This window comes from Engystomops pustulosus, chromosome 2 (assembly GCF_040894005.1).
Source record: "Engystomops pustulosus chromosome 2, aEngPut4.maternal, whole genome shotgun sequence".
NCBI classification, from domain to species: Eukaryota; Metazoa; Chordata; class Amphibia; order Anura; family Leptodactylidae; genus Engystomops; species Engystomops pustulosus.
This window is the reverse complement of record NC_092412.1, coordinates 144951245-144975705: the sequence shown is the minus strand read 5'-3', so window position 1 is coordinate 144975705 and position 24461 is coordinate 144951245. Positions and strand designations below refer to the sequence as shown.

General features: G+C 38.5%; 1 protein-coding gene across 3 annotated transcripts in view; it reads left to right on the top strand.

Moving 5' to 3' along the window:
- Positions 1-24461, top strand: part of RSPO1 (R-spondin 1) — a 143876-nt gene that overhangs the window by 36056 nt on the left and 83359 nt on the right. The window contains exon 2 of one of the 3 annotated variants that reach the window (XM_072136763.1): positions 227-297. The exons of the other annotated variants lie outside the window; for them this stretch is intronic. The gene's annotated coding sequence lies outside the window, so the exon portion shown is untranslated. The remainder of the gene's footprint in view (positions 1-226; positions 298-24461) is intronic. 3 annotated transcript variants of the gene reach the window in all.

Here is a 24461-nt window from a genome sequence, read left to right as displayed (position 1 = left end):
TGTAGTAGAGCTGAATTTGTAATTTAACTCTTTGGAGCTGCATTGTTGAGCTAATATAGTAGGCTTATCTGAGATAATACATTGTGATATCCCCATGAGCTTAGGCGGATAACCAACCTCTCTATAGCATGCATTCATATATGAGGGTAGAAGTCAAATCTGTAGCAGCAAAAAACAGAAAGATCTGAAACAATTTTTTGTTGTTGCTTTTCGCATTGCTTAACAGGCTGGGTGCCAAGAAGATCCTTCAGTTATCAGATTTGGAAGCTAGCGTTCATTGGCGTCATTAGGATAAAAGTATGTCTTTTTGGGTTTTCTTTTTGCATGATTTGGATCACAGAGCAGAAAGCGTGAGGTCTGTTCTGTAATATGTGCATGTGTTTAGAAAAAGTAGCTTCTGCAAGGTCAAATTTACAATTCCTTTTTAATTTAAAACAGACATATCTAGGTTGTAGTTAGATAGTCCACAATGGAGAACAGAAGAGGAGGGTGTGGAGATCTTTTTCTTTATATATTTTCTTAAACACATTGCTTCCCTTCATCTTAACTTAAGAGACTGCAAAAAAAATTAATTCAAGACTTGTGTAAGTTATTTGACATTTAGCCATGCTTCAGCAATGTGGCTCTATGACTCTTTGACCTATAGCACTCTGCAACATTGTAAGCCACTAAGGAAAGCTGGAAAAAGTAAACTTTTGCATCCTTTATGATAAAGGTAAGGTGACACACATGAACCCAAATACCCATTGAGATATCAAAAGGCAGATGAAAACTGGAATATATACTGTACAAGTGGTTTCTGTCAAAGACAGCTGATGTATATACAATACTCAGTGGTTCTAGAAGACAGTCAATGCATTAACAATACAAGGCTAATACATACAGTACACGGTGGTTCAAGATACAAGATGAAGATGTAGATACATATCTATATACACAATACAAGAGGATCTAGAAAAATGCTAATATATACTATACAAGGTAGTTCTAGAAGATTGCCTATGTATATCCAAGACAAGGTGGTTCTAGAAGAAGGAACTAATAAGCACACCAGTAGATGTTAAATTAACAGTACAGTAGGTGACTGATACATATGCCAGGTATCGTCGATACTTAAACTGATAGACATTCGTTTACAGTTGAGGGAAGTTCTAGGTGAATCAAACATGGTCTATATATATTTATATATAAAAGTAGCAGATGAAACAGCAGATCGAACTTTATCCATAAACAATCCCATGAAGGCACAAATCTATGCTCACGTATGCAAGGTACATGTAGATTCTAGATACTACTGATACAATAGGAATGGAGAAGGGTTCTAGGTCATATACTGCACTATCCAAAGAGGCCCTAACTGAAGTCTTAAGTACATATGGTTTAATGAAATCCTACATGCAAATGAGGTACGTGTACAGCACAGCAAGGACCACATGCAATATAAAATGGGTTCCAAATAAATTATAATGCACATACTGTAAAAGGAGTTCATGATCTAATGGATATATAATGAGCATTAAGCTGAAGACTGATATAAGCTGAAGAATGATATAAGCAGTTTCACAGTTTTATAAAACAGAGAACTGAATATGCTCTATATTTGGTACACTTTACAAACTGGATTATAATACCTGCCTGATGAGAAATCTTCCCCTGTGCGTTAAAATTCAGTCCATACACGTGGACCCCGGCACTGTCCATGAAAGGTCCATTATTTAGTGCCTGAGAGATTGGAAGCTGGCCCATCATAAAGATTAGTATATAAATATCATCCTTAATAAACAATTCCCTCAGTTCCCAAGATCCATTTTTTTGCTTTTGTATACTGCACATTTAACCACATACAGACATACAGATTCCCTTTAAGGAGTGTTTCATCCATTCTAGAACATGCCAAGTAACTAAACTAAACAGTGGCATAAAATTGAAATCCAAAATATTAAAATCAACATAAAACCTTCAACTACTGAAATGATTACACTTTTATAGTGTTTGTAATGGTCAAATTCTTTGAGTTTTCTCAAATATCAACATTCCATAAAGTCTAGTCCGTGACATACGGTGCATATCCAATTTTGAGCAACTTATCTTCCTTACTGTAGGTAACGTTTTTACAGTGGCTTGTCACCGTGCCAGGAACATGTGCTTTCTCTTCTTGGCACGCCCACTGATTAAAGGCTTTCATTTATGAGCTAACAAATCTGCTAACACCTGATACCTCTTTAGCTGCTGCTTTGAGTCTGCAGGAGGGGGGCCTGGAAATGTTGCAGTGAAAAGTATCATATTCTGCTTTTCAGGAGACGTACAAAGCTGTGTTGACTGAGCTGATTAAATCTTTCCTAGATAATAACCCAATATTATAATGGATTGCCTTGTTTAACAAAAGAATATGTGTCAATATAGAAAGACGTTCTGGCTTTGCAACAAGACACAATTGATCTGATGGTCCACCCTTGGTAACTTTATCTAGTGATGTTGAGCAGTAGAAGCCAAGATGACATCACACATGTCTTTGTTATTGACACAGTCTTTAGGTTGAATTGTCAATCTTATATATGCCAGAGGCAAGTTTGCTGAGGTGCAAATTAGGAATTCCTGATATCACTGATATTCATCTGGAAGTTACCACTTAAGAAGTTTTCCAATTGTGATTTTAAAATTGTCTTTTTGCATGAGAAATGTTGACCTATAGTGGAAGATTTACTAATACTGTCTGATTTAATGCAAACTCATAGCCCTAGACACAATAGATGAGAAGCAGCCAAAACCCCCAAAATTGCATAAATGGACTCTCTAAAGTGGAAAAGGGTCCCCAATTCTCCACTGACATTCCTCCAGTGACCTACGTCAGGGGATAAGGATTGGGCAAGGTGACATTCACCTGCCAGGTCACTTTGTTCCTTCAGCACAGCATATGTTTGAGCTAGTTGTGATAGCTGTCACCAGAAATAAAGTTTTCTTCATGGAGGCCCTTAGACCAGGCAGCTAGATTTATCAAAGTAAATGAAAAGTCTGGTGCATCTTTAGATTCTATAGTCTAACTTGCTGGCTGATTTTTCAACCATAAAATTATTAACATTGTGGCATAATTCTTTGGCACATGATGCCACACTGCCCATGTTTTAATAACCATTTTCTTACTTTTTTTTACTCCCAGTACAAATCTTTTCAGGCAAGACTTATAAGTCTTGCAAAAGTCTGGCAAAAGTAGGTCTTCATACTCCCTTGCCATATGCAATGTGTGACTAACGTATAATGAGGCATAGGCCTTGTCATAAATTAAGAGCTCGGCCCTGCTATGATTGGCAGACATTTGCACGTCCTCGCTACATTTGACTGTAGTCATTTCACAAAAGTTTCCCTCCCTATTCCAAAAGTCACATTATTTGGCAAATAGAAAGTAAAAGCAGCTAAACCTCTGGGGATGTTTTTGGAACCTATATAGTAATATAGAAACCATGCAATTTTTTTTGTTTTTTACCCAGAGGATGTTAGATAGCCAATGCTAACTAAAGAAAGTTAAAGGGATTGGCCACTTTACCTCATGTTTTTTGTAATGTGTGTAAGTCTGGGGAGCAGGATATTAGGTAATTTACCAATATACATCTATTAATAGTTCTGCACCGCTTTCTTGATAATTACAGTGAAGCCTCTTGTCTTCTATCTCCTGTAATATAATGGCCTCAGATGAAGGGTCATGTGATCTCTAGCTGGTGATATTTCATGGACAGTTCAAGATCAAATGACCCTCCATCTACAGCCATTTTATGGACAGGAATGTCTGGCTGATTAGGTAAAAGACAGGAGGCTTCACTTTACATATCAAGAAAACGGATTAAATTACCTAATATCCTGCCCCCCACACCTACATGCACATTACAGAAACATGAGGTAAAGGCCAACCCCTTTAATATGAAAGTGGCTTCCCTGGGTTCCAATTAACTCCATTTCTCCATTGCAGGGAAAGATAAAGCATTAGCAGCTTCTCCCCGATAATATTTAAGCTTTAGACATTCTCTAAACTTTATTGGAAGAAAATGGAGAGAGATGCGCATTCCACCTTTCCACTTTCAACAGAAATGAAAATAAGACTCCTTTTGTCAAAATCATCGGCTTATAAATCATTTGGGACTGTCCTGACCTTTTCCAATAACATACTGTCCTTTTTTCATGGGTTTGTTCAGCTAATGAACACTGAAATGGATATTTCTCAGAGGTTTGTGGTATGGCACAGGGTATAGTGTCCAACAAGAAAGAGATCACATCCTATATGGCAGGGGTAGGGAACGTATGGCTCGGAAGCCAGTTGTAGCTCTTTTGTTGGCTGCATCTGGCTCTCAGACAGATCATTAATAAATAGTGATGGCTGCTGTGTGTCTCTTAGACTGATCACTGGATACAGGCAGCGATGTTACCGCTGCCTACGTCCTTTGTACGACCCAGTTGCCATCATTGCCATCGTTGCCATCGTCTAAGCCTGGGTCAAAGAGAAGAGTGTGGGAGCGATGAGGATCTGGCTGCAGGGAGCGCTGGTAAGTATATATTCATTTTTTTTTACTACCTATCTACTGGGGAGCATGTGCTGTGGCTACCTATCTACTGTGGGGCATGTGCAGTGGCTACCTATATACTTGGGGACATGTACTGTGTCTACCTATTTACTTGGGGGCATGTGCTGTGGCTATCTACTGGGAGGCATGTGCTGTGGCTACCTATATAATGGGGGAGTATGTGCTGGGGCTACCTATCTACTGGGGGTATGTGCTGGGGCAACCTATGTACTGGGGGTCATGTGCTGTGGCTACCTATTTACTTGGGGGCATGTGCTGTGGCTACCTATTTACTTGGGGGCGTGTGCTGTGGCTACCTGTTTACAGGGAGTATGTGGTGAAGCTACCTATCTACTTGGGGTATGTGCTGAGGCTAGCTATCTACTGAGAGGCATGTGCTGGGACTACCTATCTACTGGGAGGCATGTGGTGGGTGTCAGGATTTGGTGTAGTGAATCCCCTGGACTACCATGGACGATGATGTAAGCAAACACCTGGGACCGGAATCTAAGTGGTACCCGGTCTTCACCAGAGCCCACACAAAGCAGGATGGTCTTGCTGCAGCGTGGTACCACCAGGAAGCCAAGGTCGAGGTACAGGATCACTAGGCAGTCTCGTGGTCAGGAACAGGCAGACGGTCAAGGCAGGCGGAAATGATGCAAGGTCGGGGGGCGGAGCAAGAGGTCAGGGCTGGCAGGGAAGCAGCAAAATCAGGAACAGGTCCGGGGTCACAACGGGAGGTCAACACTTGGGAAGGAAACGCTGGAAAGCTTCCACATAGGCATGCAGCACTAAGATCTGGCGGGAATGCTGGGAGCCGCCGGTCTTTATAGGAACCCAGGAAGTGGGTAGTGCCAATCAGTGGCTCGCTGGCCCTTTAAATCTGCAAATACCGGCACGTGCACGCTGGCCAGCCGGGACAGGAGCAAGAATGAGGAGAGTGGAGTGAGCTCAGAAAGGGATGCTGCCACAGAGAGGGGCACGGGTGTGCCTGCAATCCGAGACATAGATCACAGGGGCACCCGTGACACTGGGACTACTTATCTACTGGGGGGCATCTGCATATTGTAAAGCTCTTACGGAATAACATTTTAAAATATGTGGCTTTCATGGCTATCTCAGCCAAAAAGTTTCCTGACCCCTGCTATATGGTATACTACAGCTGTATTATACAGTTTTTGGAAAGTGTGGCTTGAGCTTGAATATTAACAGAGCATCCATAATGAGAGCTGAAAAGAGAATTAGCTTTAACAGTTTTGTTGCTTATAAATTCTAAGGAGGCATCAGCATCACATTTCTTGTATGCAGGTTCATGTCAGTTCTACTCTTTTTTTATTATTTCTAAACATTACAAGTAAAGTAAAATGAAGGGACACAAGAAGCTGCCTGTGTTTATTATAATTGGACCTTGTATAACGGGCCTGATGAACAGAAGACATGTAAATATAGTTTGTGATTATGTTGTGATTAGGAAAGCAGATGTCAAAACTGTTTAGTATCTCAAGTGTTTACTGTCCATGAGATTTGACATAACAAATTATACCACCCATAATTGCTTATTAAATGATGATAGGAAAAAGAATCAATGTCCTTCCTTGCCACTTCCAAATGATGTCATAGAGGATGCGAAACTATTAGTAACTGCTTATGTAAAGTTATCTCAGGGTCATAAATGGATATCACATGTCTTATTGTCGGGTTATACCGGAGATAATCCAATAGGAAATTCTACCAACATACAGTATAAATCTGCAAACTAGTTTTAACAAGGTTAGCCTATGTAAAAGATCCTGACAGCTGGTGACATGTTCTAGTGATGACGTGCGGCTGTGTCAGGACGTCATCGCTGAACCGGAAAGTTCAGAGCACCAGGGGATCAATGAAATGGATGTAGCTTTATTATTTTTAAAAAGCTGGCTGTGTCATTCTAAGTCGAATTTTTCTTCCAGTGGGCAACCTCACATTGCATAGGAGCTTGTTTTATTAAGGCCAGATGTAAATGTTATCATTGACGGCATCTGTCAGCAACCTAATTTATATGGATCCTGTTTTTTTACTCAATTTTGTTACTTTGTGCCCTTGAGTCAGGAAGAAGATTATTCTCCTTATGGAGATTGTCTTTGCAGACAGCCTTTACAAGCATACAGAGCCCTGAGAGTTGTGGTGCAGGGATATGCAGTGGCTTGACTGATGGCTATGTACTGGACTGGTTTCTACTCATGAGGAGTTGTATGAGTAGTAATAGTCATAACAAAAGAGTAGAATACATTACTGTAGGATATCATTTTTTCTGTACAGAATAACATTTTATAAAATGTGAATTCAGGACTATTCATGTGGTTTGTAGTTTACCATAAGGGAGTAGTTTATATAAGATTCATATCAGACAATAATATCTGTCATGATTTGTCTATGGCTGTAATATATGAAATACATTTGATGTGGAGAAAAATAAGGTTGAAAAATTAACATGCTATTAGATTGGAGAGCCAAATCTATTTGTAGAGCAAAGGATTTATTAGGCACATGTACAAGATGTTTCAAGGACGTACCATTCTCTTCTTCAAGTCCAATAAGTTACTTACGGGGATCCATGAAAAGATACAGTAAACATTTGGTTGCCACACGGTGGTAAGTCGTTATTTACTTCCCGAGCTGGGTGCACACCATGTGTAATGTATATATATACATATATATATATATATATATATATATATATATATATATATATATATATATATCAGTTTTAGTAAATCTTTTACTATTTTTATGGCTTATCATTCCTGACTCTTTAGTGTGTTGTTCATTTGATTTTTACCCCTAGAAATAAATAAATTAATTTCTTATGGATGATATTTTCCAAATAAAATTAAATAATATACCATAGATAAAATGTTCTTTGTCATTTAAATCAATAAAAGTTAATCCCTCTGTATTTCCTGGGGGTGTTAAACCTAAAAGTGACATCTGCTAAACACATAGGGACTTATACTAATAATGTGGACCTTCTGACCTATCATATAAGGTTATAGATTTTAGACTAAAGAGCAGGGGGATTTCTGACAGGACACCTAGCAGAGACAGTGAGAGTCCTGTTTACCCCACCCACACTCACAAAGCTTCCAGTCACTTGGGAGAGGATTTATCATGACTGAGCAAATTGTGCGCCATTTGTGAAATCTTCTACCCCCACGGCACACGATACACCCGATATCTTGCATCAGGAATGGTGAATGGCATATGTACAAGTACATGTAAGCCCTGATAAGCTCCCCCCACTCTGTGTTGGTGGAACAAACAGGACTCTCACTGTATCTTCTTGGAGTCCTGTCAGCATTTACTCTGCTTTGCACTCAGAAATCCTGCTCTCAATTATATAACCTTTGTATAACTAAACTCAGCATCCTTCCCTTTATCACTACTTGACAGGCCTCAAGATAAAATATTATTTTATTCTTACTGAATCTGTGTTAAAAATAAAATCCAAGGGGGGCCTATGACTCTTATAAAAATCTAAATGGACTCACTGTAACCTCTTCTGCTGAACATGGTATGTGAACACAATTACTGAGAGTATATAGGACAGTCTAAAAGACTTTTGCGTGCAAATCATAATTGATGTCAGGAACAAGTCAATAAAATAGTAAATGGTCTTTATTTTATCCTTTCATTTGCTGGGAAACACAAAAACACCATGTCATTTTTTCTATATATAACAGCACATGACACACATGTCCTTATCTACAGTGTTAGCACTCTTCTGTATGAAAGAACAATCTGCTAAGGCCATCCCTACGACTCCTCTGAACATTTTTCCCTATAAAGCAGATGAAGCATCTGCTGAACATAAACTGGCTATATTAATCTGCACTGCAACCATTTTACAGCATCATCCTGTTTTTCTTTCCAAATTCGAATCTGGCAAGAAGATGCATTCCTTGCACTGTTTTAAAACAGTCTTTAAGGGCTGGGAATAAAATATGGCCTGAGATTGTTGTTCTATACATTGAATCCCTTAAATAAAAAGATTTGGATAAGGGAAAAAGATAAGAAATGAGAACAACGCAGTAAATAGAAAAGATGTTTGAGTAGCTTGTAAGTCAGTTGTCTAATTGAAGAACTATAAAAGCCTTTTTAAAAGAAATAGGAAGTCACATGAATAATAAATTAGAGCTTTTCCACTCAACTACTTTCATTATATGTCAGTCATAACATACCATAAAAATCTCATTGGTAAGGATTTAACCACCAGAGTCTCAAGGGATCCTGGTTATTGATGTTGGAGGCGAAGTGGACACATATGTGTAGTCATACTCCTTGGGAGTGAATGGGAAGTATAGAATCAACTAGGTGGACACACTGGACTATTTCCAACTATACCTTAATGGGCCCCCACTGATCACACACTGATGACCTGTTCTGAGTGTTGGAGGACCAGTAAACCCATAAGCTGGACAAACATGGTGAAATCAGTTTTTGACTACACATATGGAATGCACATCTTTGTTTTGAGATTAATATAAAGTTTTAAAGAAATCTTATGTGGTATGTAGTGCGCCACTTGGCAAATCATTTCTTTTTTAAAAAGAAAGAACCTGTTTATTTAGCTCTACTAGTTAGAAGCACTAATCCTTAACTCAACAACCTTTTAAACAGACTGGTGGACACAATGATAGGTACCAAATCATAAACTATGACAATCCCTGTAATCTAATGTAACTAAATGAAAATGTTAAAAAAAACTTGTCATGTTGTAGATGCAGTCATACAATCATATGTGGATAGCATACTATAGAGCAAGAGTAGGTGAGCATATTTAACAATAAAACATCCATTACAGCATGGTCTAACAAGAAGCCAGTTTGTCAGCAGACAGGCAGTCTAGGATCATAGGGTGAGGTCACATGTCCTGGCTCATTTTCCTTCCCAGACTGCAACACAGTACAACCAAGTGAGCAGGATCAGAAGATCACAAGCTGGTGATCAGCAAATCACCACTCATAAATAAAACTACCATAATTCTTGAACCATAAGACATGATCTTACATTACTTTTTCACATTTATTATGAAACAAAAAAAAACAACATTTACACAAATATATGCATGTCATTGTCATCATAACTCTCTTGCCTTGAATCAGTAGCCCCAATTCTTCATGTCTAGCAATGGTACTTACCTTAAATGAGCACCTTTTGGCCATGTACTCTGCTTGTAGCATCTGTCAGCTCCCACTTCCCTACAGCTCCCTCGTCCGCTGCCGTCAGCTGATTGGCTGTGAGGGGGGGGGGGGCGCATTTCAAACAGCAAACTCCGGAATCCTGTTCTGGTTTGATTTTAAAGAGGAGAATCTCTCCTTAAATTTTGCACAAGAATTGTGTTTCTAGGTGCCACAAACACTCCTCTTTAAAATCTTCTTAAGGGGTACCACAGTTAAGATGATATAGCAGTTTATAATTTGGGTTTATTTTCAAAGTGGGGCTTATGTTACAACCCTACTCAGACAGGCTGAAATATCATTATAAGACTTGTTTTGGAGATACATCCTATTTCAGAAAACATGGCAGCAGAAATTGAATGCAGGCAGATTATAGGAAGAGGTATCATAATTGAGAAAACCCAATATGGTAACAATAAGAAAGTCTCAAGCTCTATTGAACACTGTTTTCATCATGTTACCCAATGTCCAATTTATTTGGAGTTCTCAGCCACATCCCTATTGTATATTTACTATGGCAAGTTTGTAAAGTTTACTGGTCAATGACTACATGAACTATATGGAAAGTGTTAAGGATTGTGCAATATAACATTTGTTCTCTCTGTCAGTGATGCTTCCTGCACCTCATTTCAGAAAGCTCCTGGTCAGTTCTACAACCCACAAAACTGCATTAAGTCATTTACATATTTAAAATGACACATTTGTTATATATTAATAATTTCCCAACTCCAAATGTGGCAAAGATCACATCTAAAACATAACACCGCTGATAATGATTTCCATGTGTTGAACAGAACATAAAGCTTTACTATAAAACCTCAGCTAAGGGAACAGCAGCTTTCATCCTATCAGTAATCATAGATACACAGATATATTGTGCAATATTCATACATGGTATTTATATCACTGACATATTTCATTATTTTATACATCTCCTTTGCTCTGAAGTCATGAAAGTATTTTTATCATGAGATGGCTTCAGGAATACCTTATGAAAAGTACGACTTCCTCACATCTCCCCTGAGCCGTCCACTCAGAGCATGACCTCTTGTTCAAACACATTTTTAGGATATAATTCCTCTGTCTTGTGTGTATTTTATGGGTCTCTCACGGTGTATAAATTCTGTCAAGAGAGGGGGGTAATGTGTCTGTAAAATAGAGCAATAGTGACCCCTGACCATTAACTAACCGCACTCAGTATGAGCATGTCGTCTATGTTATTTATGGGCATGAATAATTCCAGCACAGTAAGCCAACCACCATCATTTGTAACTCAGCAGCTTTCAAGGTCTCGAGATCTAGTCAGAATTAGTTTTATACTTAACAATTAGCATTACAGACAGGGCGTAACTAGGCTGGGCCCCATAGCAAAATTGTGGCTGGGCCCCTCCACTAAAGCAAGAACACTACAGGCTAAAGTGCAGATCTTTGCATGTCTATGGCCTACAGATTACCGTACATGCATCATAGCAGTGTTAAGCGTGTAAGAATTAACACATACTACCAGTGCACCTACAATGTTATCTTCCTGATGACCCTAAGAGCTCTTTGGGCTGGAGGAATTTGAGCGCGGAGGAAGCATGGCGTATAGATATTTTGTGCTTTCTCTGCTCATTACTACTCTGTATTGTCTAGTATGGGCTGTGTAGGAACCAATTGTAGCTTTTATTATCAACAGGTCCTGCTGATTAAATATAACTTTTACTTCACCTTAAAGGAGAATTCCCATTTCAACAAGTAATTGTTATTGCTTAAATTATGAAAAGTTATACAAATTTTCAATACTCTTTCTGTATCAATTCCTCACAATTCGTTTTCTAGATCTCTGCTTGCTGTCATTCTACAGAAACCTTCCATGTTTACTTTCAGTGAACAGAAAACTGAACATGGTCACACAGGTGCACAGCTCATTAGTATCACAGAGAATAATCAGAGCTGTGGGTTACAACGAGCCGTGCACCTGTGTGACCATGGTCAGATTTCTGTTCACTGAAAGTAAACATAGAAGTTTTCTATAGAGTGACAGTATGCAGAGATTTAGAAAACTATGAGTAATTGATACAGAAAGTATATTGGAAAATTATTTTTCATCATACAAACAATAACATTAATTTACCTAAGTGGGAATACCCCTTTAAGGTTTTTTCTGGCGTAAATTTTAGTAACTCCAACCGCACTTTGGGTGATTTTTTTTGTCTTGCATCCCCTCTAACATAGCAGTTATTATGGCTTTTATAGTCGTAGTTACACCTTTGGAGATATGACGTTAGCTATCATTCAGTTGGCCAGAATCTGATAGCACACAAGTGGATGAACGCGGTTGTACTCGGCGCTGCGTCTGACGAGGTGACAATTTTCTTGTATAAAAGTATTTGTTTATTAGGTACACAATATCTAATAAATACCTTTATACAAGAAAAATTGTCTGGCAGGATCTGCTCTTCTTTTAGCGTTAGATTAAGTAAAAAAGGCTTTACAATTATGTATATGACATCTATGACATCTATGATTAAGGACCTGATGGTCTGAAACGCGTCAGCTGTGTATGGCGTCTTGTTACTGTTATCTGCCTGTATTGTTCCTGCCTTGGATGAATAAAGCTTTTCCACTATTTTAACCACATTCAAGTAAGTGCCGTCCTACCTGTTTTATCTACTAATTATGCAAATGAGCCTGAGGGGCTTTGGTTTCCACAGGTGTTAATGGAGCTTGGAGCCATTAGAAACCATTAGAAGATAGCAGATCGTACAAGAGTATGGATGGACACACCAGCATGTCAGTGTGCTTGGTTTACAATCCATGAATCCAATAGTAGATGTCTTTTAAAGAGAACTTTCAAATGTCCCTAAAAGTGAAAACATCTTTGTGTACTTTTGAATAAAGCAGGACACAACTCTGTCCATCATGTATCAGCCCTCAGGAAATGCTTATTAAATGGATAGGTAGAATAAAAGTGTTAGGGCAGATGCACACGACTGTGTGTCTAATATGTTAAATAGTAGATCATGTCATATTCAGAACCGTTCTTCACAAATCACTAATAGGCTGAAGTTTATGAGGGTCCTTGAAGTACATATGCCAAACTGATAATAATAAGCTATGAACAATAGTAGATAGGAGGAATTTTTTTTTACGGCTGAAACGTGGCATGTTTGTCTGTACAGAACAATTGCGCCTATTTAATGCTTTCCACATATTGGGGCACATTTACTTACCCGATCCAGAGGAGTTCCCGTAAGTGCATTGTCTGTGTATAATGCACGCATGCCGTAATTCAATAAGATCGTGCGCCCGATTTCCTGAATGTGTCGCTTCCCCGCTCAGGTCCGCCATAGTTCACCTTCTTCTTCCCGGTGCATGGGCTTGCGGCACAATTTTAAAGTAAAACCCGCGGTTTGTCCAAATCAGTTGGATCGTCCGACAGCCCGACCCCCGATTTCTGTCACATGAAAATCGGCGCCGCTGCACCAAAATCCGATTGCGTGCACCAAACCCCCTTCTAAATGCCTGCCCCAGCACCGCAAATCCAAAAGCGTTGGAATACCCGACTAATGTGCAGTCCGCGGGACCCTTAGTAAATGTGCCCCATTATGTTATATATATATAGATCTACATTGTAATTCCCTGTAGTGGCATTATTTCCCACTTATATATTCAGCATAACCTACTTACTTACATTCATTTTGCCATTAGTGCATTTTTTTACATTACATGTACATTAATGAAACGGGTTTGCCAGCAATCACGGGTTTATATGGAAGTCATTGGTCCCCATAGCAAAAATCAGGTTTGGGCAACAAGCACCAGCACATAAAATAAAACATTAACTATAGCTATGCCATTTAGCTATATAGGACTCATTGCTTTCTACACTTGTTTCCTATTTCTATCACCATACAGTACCACTGCCACTATATATTTACAATCTGATACTGAACTCATAATGGTTCTAAATAGAAAACCTTTATACTAGGACCAATTTTACCAATAATAATGGTGTACTTTGTGATTAATGTTACTTATAAGCCTGCTGTTACTTTCCTTGTGATTATATATGATTGATTATTAGAATGATTATATATATTTTACAACTCTACTGACACACTAGACCATGACCATTAACATTACCACTGCATCATTACAAAAAGTACTGCCACACTATAACAACTGCTGAATAAAAGATAATACAAAAAGATTAAGATGCTCTCCAGATCATATAAGTGATCACAGTATAATTACATCTGATAACTTACTTTTCACTGTCTTTTTCTTTTTCTTTAAAGATTCTTTCTATTGAGGGGTAGTAATTATTTTTCTCCATCAGGCAGGGAATTTCATAACAACTCCTCTGGCTGTGACTTATGGCTGCTAAATTAGCCATCACATTTCCGTACTGTGCTCCTAAAAATACTACAGTCACTTACAGTAATATAGTGTCATCTGGATATATATACTGTATATATATGTATACAGCATGTAGCTACTAAACTTTCACACAGCAGCTGTAGTTTGCCTCCCACTTTAAAATCCATTCTCATTGATTTATATATGGGTCCCCCATGCTATACAGTGCCCTCCTCATGAAGCATCCCTTTTCTACTATACAATGCCTCCTTATGTAGAGCCTGACTCCCTCAGTAATACAGCACCTCCTCCTGTCATCCGCCATGCAGAAGCCCGTTATACAGCAGCCTCTTCTGCTCCACTACTATACAGCATTTATCTCTATCTACAGCATCACTTCCTTCCCCCACTGTACAGTACCCCTCTTACTGTAAAGAAACTCTCATTCAGTAGCCATTTTCTTCCATATAGTGTACTCCCTTATCCTTTACATCTCCCACCCTCCCTTTTTACAGTGCCCACCTCTGCTTCACACCTCCCTTTACTCTTCTCCCCCTCTTTCCACCTCTCTCTATTCAATAGTGACCCCTACCCCTTTTTACATGCCCCCCTCACCCATTTTATACAAGGCCAACTTTTTGCCACTCGTCATACATGCCCCTTATTATACATTGTCCCCCCACCCTCTCCTCCCTCTACTGTGCCCACATTAATGCAGTGAACATTAAAATTATTACCGTATTGCTTATGTCTAACCAGGGGCTACTGTCACAGCTGCACTGTGAGGACACAGATGACACGATCTATGGGTCAAAGATCACTCTGTCTGTGTCAGAGAGAAGATGTATCTTATTATTTGGAAAAACTTGTTACAAAATACTGCATTTTCTATTAGTAATATGTTAACTAATACTTGGCAAGTATTCCCTCTTTTATATTCCATTTACAGTTTTACAGATTTTGTAGCTTTGTTATAGTAGCTATCCATGAAGCCAAGCTAAATCAAGACCCTGTTTCCAGTTTTATTGTCACCATAGGACCTATTAGGTCTACTATTTTATCTAACGCTTTAACTGCATGTGCAGGAAACCATTGTAAGTCAGCCGTGAACCGTGTGATGCAGCAGTGTTGATTTTGTAGAGGTCCGCTTAGCAGTAGAAGACATTTAACTCTCATTTTACACTCTATAGCCTTCCAGTTGGCTAGACTAATAGACAATGTAATATAATGCATTCCTGCTGCTCCACTGAGAACACTATATTCGGATTATATATAGTTCTCAAACTTCCATGTGCGTATCCTAACAACACCCCAGATAATTTTGTATATTTGGATAAAATCCATAACTCCAGACTCTTCCTAGTTTGTGAGAGGGCAGGGGATCTTCTTGTCTCTAATTCATTGCAAATTAAAGTTGCATTGCATGAAATTACCAGATATTCAGGGCATGGATTAAGTACTTCATTCATACATTCTGTCTAATGCCACTGTCTCTGAGCTAATCTGCATATGCAATGAAGGTGATTTTTGTTGGTAAATGGGAGATTTTTAATCCTAAATAAGAAAGATTTTTTATATACTTGTTGGTTCAGTGGTAAAATGCTGGTGACAGGTTTCCTTTATTATACTGTTTAATTTGGTCATCCATATGGCCTCTAAATTTTAATTGTACAAAGATCCACTATTTTTTAGTGGATGTATGTGGACATTTTCAGATGTGAACTTATATACTGTAGATTAGAACACATTAAACCACATTTAACATACTCAGAGACTTCCTTGTGGTTATAATAGAGATGTAAAATTATCTCCACCTCTAAAGCTAAGCTCTGTATGTTAATGCAACAGTATTTGTTTCCCTAATTTGTAACTAAAATCCATTTAGTTCTCAAACCTAGCTCAGTAAATGTCAAGACAGGATAACTAACTTTGTGCAAATTTCAACACATGATAGGATATACCATGTTTAAAAGAAGAAAATAATAACTTTGCCTTGGTGTAACAAGAAGAATGTGACCACACAGTGCAAGTACAAATGGAGGCCAGTGCTAGCTGACGTTGTTCCAAGTCAAACTTTCAAATTTTTTTGGTAGCCGACTACCACCCCCTTTTACTGGTGGATATGGGGGACAAGAACTGTGGATCTATCAAGACAGGGAAGAGGTGTGAGCCTTTGGCTTCCCCCAACCTCTGCCCATGCTTACTTACTGGCCCTAAACTGCAAGTGACAACTCGGCAGCAGTCCCTAACATGTAAAAGTGCACAGTACAGAAAGACAAACAGACACAAGACAGACATAAAGTCATAGTCTTACAAACCTGGTAAAAAGCAAGATAGTGGCAAGATACAAAATTGTAAGGCAGAAGGGTAGTCAAGGTACAGACAAAAATGTCAGTATCACAGCAATTGAAGCAGTCCTCCAGCACTCCCATAGTACTGTGTGCATATGCATACCCTGCTCAGAGCGGCTAATGACCTGTCAATCAAATATCTTTTGGCAGAAATGATCTGAGGTACCATGCTCCAGCAAAAACAAAGAAGTAAGGAAGGTGACGTAGTAAATATAGTTCTGACAGGAATTGTGTATTTTTCAACCATGATTACATGACAGAAGTCTTGAAAATAACCTGTGTCAGAGTGTGCCGTCAGGTCTATTCATTTTAAAATAAAGTGCAGAAGGATTTACCTCTACCTCTACGAATGGATTTTTGAGAAAAGGGCACAAAGGAAAACATGATGTAACGTCCGTGCCAAAACATCCCTCTATTCACAGTTGGCAGATTAGGTTGTGTTAATTCCTGTTTGTGTTTAGTGTTTGTGAAGTGTGACTTATCTTTTGTTGTACTGTGAGTTTATTGCGCCTCACCCTGCTCTCTACAGTTCAGCTCTGTTCAGCAAGGGTTACTGGCCTGATGGACATCTGCTGCTGGAGGTGTGTTCAGGATCTGCTTTATATGCCTGCTCAGTCCCATCAGATCTTGCTGGTTATACTATATTTCTCAGCTTTGTTTCTCACTTGGGCTATTGTATTCTATTGCTCACTCTGGTTTTCGGATCTTCGCTTTGTACTATCGACTACCCCGTTTGGACTCTGGATTCTGTACTGTACTTGCTATATCGTTGTGACTGGACCTTGCTTTCTGTGTTGTTTGTTTGTCTTTCGTGTCTGCACCATGACTTAGGAAGGGAACGGCACACAGTGACTGCCCACCACTTACATAGGGCCAGTAAGTAAGCAGATGACAGCTTGGGGGGTTCAGCATAGGGCTCACTGTCCTGTCTTCCTTCTGCACCCCCTTGCTACCTTGCTTACACATGAATTAGCTTTAGTGCTGAAGGCCTTTTCTTTGCTTTTTGATTTTTTTTAACTTCAGGTGAGAAGATACACTTAGATGACACCTGGAAAAGTATTCATCCTTGATACTTTAACACAGCATCACATGTGGTAATTAAGGAACTTCATGCCCCAGAACCATGTCTATCATTTCAGTTCTCCATACACAATGACCATCACCCTTGTCAAACATAAAGCCCAATGCTACTAGTCAGTCTTCAGCGAATAGTGATTTGCTGAGAAGACAGAGGTTGGGGTATGTGTTGTGGGACAGTGTTGCAGGAACCCTTATTGGCAGTTTGTTTATGGAGGAGGCTGAATCCAAACTCTGGGAGAACACTCTTGTAAAAGTAGCATCATATCTGAAGAGGAGAATTCTCGAAGGCTCTCCACGAAATATACTCAGTTAGCCTCATAAAGGTATCACGTGATTTCTTCTCCTGTAAAAGTGCAGAGATTATTTTGTGCTGCTTGTACCCTGATCTTCCTGATCTTGAACCTGGTAATGGAAGAAGTGTTCCTTCTAAGCTTAGCAGAATTATCGGTGGGCAGCACTAGGTAATATTTTCTTGGTGCTCTTTGAGCAAGATAGTTGGGCCTGCAGCTAAACGCATGTTATTATCGAAATTATATTTTACCATTTGCTTAACCATTATGTGCACTGACTAACTATTGGCAAGCAATACACCCCAAAATTCTGGTATTTTTGACAATTCTTAAAATGTAATGGAAAGGTACAATGCTATACCCCTAATTTCTGCAACTTTATTTTTAGTATGGTATGGAAAAAATATAATAATAAAACTTTATTTATATAGCGCCATCATATTTCGCAGCACTGTACAGTTCATGGGGTACTTATACAAATAAAACAAGACATTACGGAATAATAACAGATTAGTTAACCATCAGATTAAATGGTTGTTTTGCTGTACAGTAACATTTGAGGCCTTTTGTAAAAAAGCTGAATAAGAGTTTCTGCCTGTTCTCCCTGCCATTGTCCTCTGTTGTCAGTTCCGATATAGAGAATAAAACAACTTCATTAATCACAACTCATCAGTTTAAGCCAATTTACAGATTCTCATTCACTAAATTCATGGATGACTGCAATAGCTTGAGAAATAATAGTGTAGTAAGAACTCTGACTGGTGTTCTAGACCTTATGTGTTGGAATAGCATGAAGTATAACAAACCAGAGTTTAACAGACAAGGCAATTACTTACTCCAAAGTCAAAATTCTACTTGTCAGAAGTCTTATGGAGATAGAAAATGATATGTGCACCTAAACCGAAAGTCTCAAATCTTAACTTGGGCACACAGAAATAGATCATTGGTAAATGCAATGTCGAATTTGTTGCCGCATGGGTCTATGTGTAAGTGTCTTCGAAAAAAGTCTATGTCAGTTTGGCGCATGTTTCAATACAAAAGGATGATGCATCAAAATAATGGTACAAATAGACTGGAAATTTAAAGATGCATCACCACAATGAGGCTTATTTACTAATGGTCCACGGCCGCACTTTAGTCAGATTTTCCAACATTCTCTAGGATTGCACAGCTGTGACAGGTATTTAGCAGGGGATTGTGTCGCACGCGATCGGATTCTGGCACAGCAGCTTTCATGCGACAGAAATCGGGGTCGGGCTGTCAGACGATCCGACTGATTCGGACTGAGCGCGGGATTTAACATTTAAATTGTGTTGCAATCTATTGCATTTACATGTACCAGGAAGAAGAAGGTGACCTCTGGTGGACCTGAGTGAGGAAGCAACACATGTAGGATATTGGGAGCACAATCCTAGTGAGTTGCGGCACAGTGCATTATCGTCGGATGGGTAAGTAAATGTGCCCCATTGTCTTTTGCTATGCATTAGATTTTGGCTGGGAGCAAGGTGGAGGCCCTGACTCCAGGCCCTGACCAACCTTATGTACTATAGTAGCCCCCACAAAACTGGTCTAAACAGATGTGACTTGATGGACAAGAGTCCCAGATCTACTAAGAGGCTGGAGCTCCATGATAAAGCCTGGCCTGCAAAGCCCCATTCTTAGCACACATCTTCCACAATGTTTGGAGTTATACCGCTATGCATGACAGAGCTACTGCTACCCACATAGACATTCAAGTTTTAAATTCAAGTGGTTCTTGTGTCTGAGAACAAGACAGACACAAAGGTTACCATAAATATTTTGTGAGAGAATGTATTTACAGTATATCTAATTAATAATAATAATTGTAATATTATATCTCTGTAGTAGATGGTGGTTGGCCTTTGTCACTGATACATATGTATTTTATTGCCTATTTTTATATCCCTATACTGTTGAGTGTCGTTATTTCTACTTTATGTAGATTAACCACAACTTAATAGTTTATCTGTTGGCAGTCAGTTGTGATATCAATTTGGTATTATCAGAGGATACAGATACTTCGCTGTAGAATATGGTTAGCTTAAGTTAGGTCTCCCATTAACATTGACCCTCTTTATTAACATTCCATTATATTACATGTTTTTCATATTACATAAATTACATTATAGGGATTACTTATGATAATGCTTTATTATGGAATATTGCATTATTTATAGAGTTTGTTATTAAAATCTGGCATCTGTGATAAAATATCCGATGGGATGATCAACAGATATCCAGGGATCATGCTCCTGGCACATTTGGCGAACAGTCACAGTCAAGTGTCTTTAATACTTTCTACTCCTAGTATGACATTGAAGTAAATAAAATGTATGAATGAACAGGAAAACAAATGAATGTCCTGAAGAAAGAAATTGGATCCACCGTGTAGGTATTCCAAATAAACAGACTTCTCAAACGTCACTGTACATTAAGTTTATTACACAACTTTTGCTGGATTGTCATAAGAGTTAGTTTTGCATCAGTTTGTTTCCAATTTGTTGATGTGCTCACAGTACCGTGATATGTTCTTTCTGGAGCATTATGATGAATAATACAAGGAGGATTGTAGTGATTTATTTGGTTACATTTCTAGAGGCAACACAATGATATTAAAAGTTTTTATTCTAGTCTTCTAAAAGAATAAAACAAAAATATTATATCTAATCCAATCAGTTTGGAAGGAATTTAATTGGATACAACAGGTTTTAGCAGAACTAGAAAACTCTGCCTCAGTTCATAGCCCTGAGGTCATTCTGAGGGGAAAAAATGAAAGACTTTCAAAACAATGAGACAGATTTGGGTTGAAGTCAAACATCTGTAATGTTTGGGAAGCCATCCTAACCTGGCAATAAAACCTGGGATGTAAACAGTCGTACGGTTAGACTCATACATCACTAAAGTCATGCAGATCTAATTATACACATAATTACTATGATCAGACCCATAGGTGTTTCTGAAGTCCAACTGCAGATCATACTAACTTTATTGGGCATTGCATAAGTCAACCAGCAATGTTAGTCATTGTACTGTACTTTAAATCTAAATGTATATCTTTAAGATTCCAGGCTCTATCCTCCACTACATATATTTTTCAGGAGATATGGTCCAAATAACTGCTATCATATTGTAAATGGTACAGGAGAGTGTTAATTTATTTAATTTCATCATGTGCTGGCAGCAGAGGTTCAGACTATTTACACATATCCAACAGGCCTAGATTCTTAAGCTAACATAGAACAAAGCCAGATGTTCCTTAGCTGGTAACAGCTGGATTAATTGACTAATGAGGTGTTAATTATAGTAAACTGAAAATTTAAGTCTAAATCTTATTGGAAAATCTGTAAACATATACTTTATTTCCCTACCTCACATCTGCAAGTTCTTAAAGGGGTTGGTCGCTTTAATATAAAACTCCACTATTGTCCCCATTCTCCTTCTCGATCCAGTGGACATTAATCCTTCCTTGTCTGTCTGGCTGTCTTCCACGTCTTGACTTACTTGAAGAACACAAGATGTCTCCTTCTGTCCTCCATACATGCTGGATGTCCTCACCGGGCTGTATCACCTGGCATTGCTCACCCTCACCATGTCATTTTCTGCACAGTGCTCCCTCTCCTCTGCCAAGTGCACACTGTGTGGAAAGTGGCCGTAATGCATGCTTTGTGCATAGGAGATGTAACCTGCGGATCCCAGTGACTCTGGGACACCACTGAGAGCCTCTGAAAGGAGAAGGGACTGGAGGAAAGACCAGGTGAGGTGGTTTTGCACCTGCAACTGAGACTGGGAGGGATGATTTCTTTTATTTTGGATGCTTTTGACACTATTTTAGTATTAGTATTTATGTGAAGGTGGCCAACCCTTTTATGTCATACTTTGTGATCAAAAAGTCACCAATCGGCAAGAATATTTCTGCAGCAATAGAGCTAGTACAATACACTGTGTGACACATATCACCTGTCAGTACCTAGCTTCCTCTGGGATTATGAACTATTATGATAAACAGCATCATCTACTAACCAATGATTCCTGATCTTAGACCTATGGTATTAGAATTTATAATAGTATTTATGATAATGTAATAAAAGAAAAATATCTTAAATGATATGTTCCAATAAGTTATATTATATTGTGTTCATACATCAAAAGGTTACATTCACACTCTCCATTTAATGGAAGGAACAAAAGTGTAACATAATGGGGGACATTAATCATAGTGCGTCTCAGGTTTGCCTATCTTTGCACCTGGCTTGTTCTTTTTTTGGCTTGTGAGTTATGATTGATCTAGTGTTGCCTTAGTAAATGTATTTTTGAATTCTTGCATGTCCCATTCATTTGCGCCTAATTTTTTGCCAAGTTTGTCTCAAATTATTACCCTAAACTGTAGATGTTATTTGTGACCAATAAAGAAATAAGATTGAAAAAAGGTGACAGAACATTCCGGGGTTTTTTTGCACAAAAAAAGTAAACTGCATGTACAATGTCCTGACTACACAGATACTAAAAGTTACAGATATTAGTGCAGAGACTAAAAGTTACAGATATGTAAAAAAAAAAATTCTTGCTCAAATGAGTCTTTGCCTTTTGTATTATAATGTACAGTAAAGGGCGTCTGATATAATTTTAGATGTGCATATTAAGATTGTCAATAATCCCACTCAAAAATATCATTCTATAGTAACAGATGAAGTAGTTACTTGAGAAATTTTACATTTTAAAACCGCAGTGAAATATCTTTTCATGTCGCAAATAGTTCATTTTTCATTTGGGAAACGAAGACCTTTGTTTCCAATAATGAAAAGGGAGTTTTTTATCAAGTGCACCTGCTCAAAAATGGTGTATTTTTGTGACTTTTTAGGTGAAAAATTGTGATAGTTTCTGTGCAGTTATCTGTATAACAACGATTCACTATATCAGATAAGGCACAGGACTTTTGCTTGCACCCAAAAAATTTTGAGACAAATTTAATAACTGTGCAAAAAAATGGCAAAAACAGTCCCCTAATATCCTAAAGGGAGAGCAAAAAATTTCATTGATTATAAATTATGTTTAGTCTCCCTTTTGTGACTGAGGTTCCTAACAGAGCTCCTAAAGGCAGTGTCGATATATCCTTACAATTTATATTGTGGTCCAATTATATGACTATATTCTTTGTAAATTTGAGAAAATTAAAATGCAGCACTAAAAAAGTACGACATAAACAGAGCTTTTAATGGTGGGGTTCTCACAGATTTGAATATTTCATGGGTGTAAAAATTTTGATTTTTGTATACTGTATGTCTAGAAAATGATCCTTAAAGGGAACCACCAGTCATCAGATTTTCAGATTTAAACCGAATAGGTTCCTATAGCACTATAGTAACTCATGCTCACACTGTTTTAGCTAAAAAAAATAATTTCCTATCTAGCACCTAGCACCATGCCTGAAGCAGCAGAAGTATATGTTGTTCATGAAAGGCCACCAGAAAACTGGTGGAGACTGTCGCTGAAATCCCCCCCACTTAAGACCTGGTCTAAACAGATGGTAGATCCACAATTACATGTGCTGTGAGATGGGGGATTTTAAGACTAGCATGCAAAACACCAGTCTTAATAAATTCCGCCCACTGTGTCTGCAAAAATGGGATAAAGGGACCTCATAGGTTTAAAATGGATTTACAGGTGATGCAAACATCCTCATTCCCTTGATTCCAACACAACTTGTGATTGCAGAGTTTGCCACACATATGCATTACATTTCTCACTTTTTCATTATTCTCCCCAACTGAACACATCTATTATGGTTCCACAGCATTGCCATCCTTTTGCTACCTCTAATATTGCAATTGAGCTACCCAAAATACCACCAAAGTTCAGCAAAAAAATGTCACACATGTAGCCCCTGAAAATATTGACGTAGCATCTAACATTTAGATAGTCCCCTGTAGCTAGCATCACACATAGGCGGTTGTCCGCCAGTCTAGAGGTTCTGACCTCTTATTAGTTCTGGTGCAGCACTGATGTTGGCTTAGTAGACACCAGAAAAATTGGTACAAATTAAGCAACATACCATTCAGAACATTACCACACCCCTTTCACATTATTATAAACACATTTCTGTTTCAGATTGATAAATATGCTCCATAGTGTCTCAAATCACTAATAATGCTCCCACTACTTATAGCCTCCTGCCCCGTTGATAATTTTGTCTCTATTAATATTACCACTCTGGTCAGTGCTTATGAGGATGAACTGCAGGCCTATACATTTGACCCACTGTGCGTGGCAATGCCACAGCAATATGTGATAAATCTCTACTCCAGAAAAAACATTGTCATCATATGCAACATAGACAGTTCAAATGAATATCTGACCGGTTACATAAAACATACAAATAGCCATGATCTAATGCCTGTAATGTATAGAATTAAAAATACATAGAACGGTTGCATCTTTCAGGCTCATTTTAAGACCAGGCAAGCAAAAACATAATGAATAGTTCAGAATGAATATAACCTCCTCTGGTAACGCTGATCTCCATACACCCCTGTAATCTAGCAAGTGATTTAAACCAGACTGGACTGGGTAATGTTACTAAAAGGGAAGTCATTATCTAGGACTTCTAGGCAA